The sequence below is a fragment of the Labeo rohita genome, chromosome 13, assembly GCF_022985175.1.
Source record: "Labeo rohita strain BAU-BD-2019 chromosome 13, IGBB_LRoh.1.0, whole genome shotgun sequence".
In the NCBI taxonomy this organism is placed as follows: domain Eukaryota; kingdom Metazoa; phylum Chordata; class Actinopteri; order Cypriniformes; family Cyprinidae; genus Labeo; species Labeo rohita.
The window spans coordinates 16,940,080-16,944,193 of NC_066881.1; positions in this window are offsets into that span (position 1 = coordinate 16,940,080).

The following is a 4,114-nucleotide window of genomic DNA, read 5'->3' on the forward strand; positions in this document are numbered from 1 at the left end:
CAGTCTGCTTTGCCTTACACTTTATAAAATAACAGCTTATATAATATGTTAATATATAATGATATGCGTCTGATTGGCCTTGTTACTTTTTTATAGGCTTGCACCTGTAATGTTACACTTAAGAGATTATTTCAAAATAGGAAATAAACAATATAGAACATTCCCAAAAGCACATTGCAAATGTCTAATCTCATTATGATGAATATATTAAGTGTGTACTTTAACAAAAATGCAGTATTATCAATAACTAATCAGTGTTGGAAAAGTTACTTTGGAAATGTATTAGGTTACAGATTAGAAGTTACTCTTTTTAAAATGTAATAAGTAGTGTAATTATTTCAGTTACTTTATTAATGTAACCATTCACATTTGCTTACTCTTAGAAATTTACATTTTTACTTTTTTTTCAAAATTGTATGCTGTCAGAGTTTCAGAATACTTAATCACTTGAATTAAGATTATAATAATTTAATTTTAAAGCACAGCCACCACAAAATCAGACTTTAGCACCTCTTTTTACCTTGAGGTCGTTCAGGGGTAAAAACAGGTTTAAAATCATAACAACATATAGTTTAATAGCTATGATACTGTTTTTGAAATCAAATCTTTGCATAGCTATGATAGGAAACACTGGCATCTAACAATGCCTTGGGGAAAAAGTTTATTAAAAAGCATATACACAAAAGCATATACACAAACCCAAACAGGAAGTAACAGTTATAGAAATAAGTAATAAGTGTCCTATTCGGTGTCCTAAACTCCTGAAGCACTGGTGGCATATTTAAAAAATGTATAGATGTAAACCTCCTCTGTAATAGTTAACATTTTACGACTAATTTAATGACACCTTTTACTAGTTCCTCCCCAACATTGCTAATAATGCTTATTTTAGACATAAATTATCATAATAGAAATATTTTTGAGAAACTGATATTTTATACATTTATATTTATATAATATTCCCTGTATATTTTTCTGCTACTAATGTGCAGGTTGTTTCAAGTCTGGCCATTATAATATTGTGTATATCTATATTCATTTACTGACATACTTTATGTTATCTAAAGCACATTATAACAAAAAATCATCACAATGTATCATCTTATTCACATTCCCTTGCATAATTGCAAACAGCATATTATCTAATGTCTATTTTGTCTATTGTGTGTGTATATCTATCTATCTATCTATCTATCTATATATATATATACATATATAGATATAGATATATATAGATATATATCTTATTATTTCACTTAATTTCTATTTATACATAAAATACATATAAATGAGCTTTCCATTGATGTATGGTTTGTTAGGATAGGACAACATTTGGCCGAGATACAACTATTTTAAAATCTGGAATCTGAGAGTGCAAAAAAATTGAAATATTGAGAAAATCGCCTTTAAAGTTGTCCAAATAAAGTTCTTAGCAATTCAAAACTTAAGTTTTGATATATTTACAGTAGGAAATTCACAAAATATCTTATGGAACATGATCTTTGTTTTATATTTCCCAATGATTTTTGGCATAAAAGAAAAATTGATCATTCTGACCCGTACAATGTATTGTTGACAATACATTGTTGCGCATGTGCACACCCTGATGTAAATAAACCCAACACTGATTAGAAGTGCACTGTGGAAGTAAAGGAGAAGCTGAATGAAAATGCACATTCAGTCTCTGAGAGCAGATGGCACTGCTGAAACAGCAGAAATGCAACTGTTACCCGGGTCAAATTTGTAAGAGTAATCAAATGTAATTGGTTACATTTCTTTAATAAAGTAATTGAAATAGTTACACTACTTATTACATTTTAAACAGGGTAACCTGTAATCTGTAACCTATTCCATTTCCAAAGTAACCCATAACCCATAAACAAAACAGCTGCTACTCTTTCTGTACAAACTCTTTTTTCTTTCAAACAGCCATCCAGATTTTTGTATTTGTGATGTTATTCATCACACAGCCAAATACTTTAACACTTATTAGGCTTAGTAGGCTATTTATTTTACCATCTGGACTACATGCCCTAAATATTGTTTGAAAATGTTTTTATTCTTCATTGTTCGGTCACACTTTACATTAAGGCTCCATTAGTAAACACTAGTTAATTCAGCAGATAGCATGAACTGCCAGTGAATTCTTCTAAAGTATTTAATAATCTTAGTTAATTTCAACATTTAATAACCAGTGTAGGTAATGCATTATAAGTAACGTGAGTTACTTTTTTCAAGTAATTAGTAAAGTAATGCCTCAGCTTTTTAATTTACAAGGAAATATCTGAGTTACTTTTTCAATTAAGTAACGCCAGTTACTTTGTTTTCCCATTTATTGACTGACAGCTCTCCTGTCACCATTTTGAGAGAAATTGGGAATGAGGCGTTGTGTGCGCAGTGTAAACATGATGTTACTATAGTTCTACACTAATAGTGAAAATGCATTTACCCATCTCTCTGTATATAATCCCATTTTTATTAACCAATGTCTTTGCTGCTGACCTTCAAAAAGCAAAAATTACTTTAGATAAACTAACATTTGTGCTTAATTTTTTTAAATTGCTGAAGAGTGTTGAACTTTCTGTGTGCACTACAGACATGCCTGACGTGTATTCACTTTTGCTGTGAAAGGGCTTTTACATGTGCCAAAAATAGAACTTTTTATATTAAAAACAAACAAGCAAGCCCTGCCCAAATTTAAAAAGTAACGCAAAAATAATGTAACACATCACTTTCCAAGTTAAAAGTAACTAGGTAACATAATTAGTTACTTTTTGAGTGAGTAAGGCAGTATTAAATTGCATTACTTTTAAAAGTAACTTTTTTAAAATAGTAACTGTATTATTTAATTAACCCAAGCGAACTTTTTAAAACAAACAATAACTTCTGTAACAAATGTTGCTATTGCTTATTGTTAATGTTAATGCATTAACTAAAGTTAATTAATGAAACCTTATTGTGAAGTGCTACCTATTCTTTTGCACGTTAATCTGTTTGAAACATTTGTTTACTTTATACATTTTGTGTGTATTGCTTTATTGCATTGAAATGTTGCAACTTATTTCAGCATTGTGATGATACCGTATACCGTGATAAAACTGTAGCAATTATCGCAACGTGAAAATATGATAGGCTACCATCACATGCCTACTGTGAACAATGTTGGGGAAAGTTAATTTTAAAAGTAATGCATTACAACTTTGCGTTACTCCCTGAAAAATTACTAATTACGTTACTCAGTTACATTTTATGGAAAGTAATGTGTTACGTTACTTTTGCGTTACTTTTAAAATCTGGGCAGGGCTTGGTTCTTTGTTTTCAATATAAAACAATTCTAATGTAAAAGCCCTTTTACACCAAAAAGTGAAACGAATTCACCTCAGGCTGAAAGCAAAGTACATTTATGCAGGAGATCACTCTACAGCTATAAAAAAAAAATGAAGCACAAATGTTAGTTTATCTAAAGTATTTTTGCTTATTAGTATGGTTGAATTGCATCATCGAAGGTCAGCAGCAAAGACTGGTTAATAAAATGGGATTAAATACATAAATGATATTTGTTTTATTTAACATATTTAATTTTTGCAGGGTTGCGTCATATTCTGAGTTTGCACTTCACTGTTTTTATCCATTTTGAGAAATACTGAATCTGTTTTTTGTAAGTGAGATGAATTAATGCATGTTCACATTTAGTCTAGAATACAGTAACATCATGTTTACTCCCAATTTCCCGACAGGAGACTTGTCAATCAATAAAGGGTAACTCATATATTTTCTTAGAAATTCAAAAGTAATGCGTTACTTTACTAGTTACTTGAAAAAAGTAATATCATTACGTAACTCGCGTTACTTGTAATGCGTTACTCCCAACACCGACTGTGAATAGTCATACTAGTAATAAAGAAAATACTGCAGACCTGAAATGTTTCAAAAAGTGCTGCTGTTACTGTGTAAAAAAAAACTGCGGTGGTGAGGTAAGTTGAAACATGGGCATTTTAAATTTTGTTAAAATGAACTGCTATCGCTGTAAAGTTGAAGATGCTGTCCCGCTTGTCTGGCTGTTTTTTCATGGTTCTTGTCTTCGGACTGTCAGCGCGGGGTGGGGGCGCGCGTG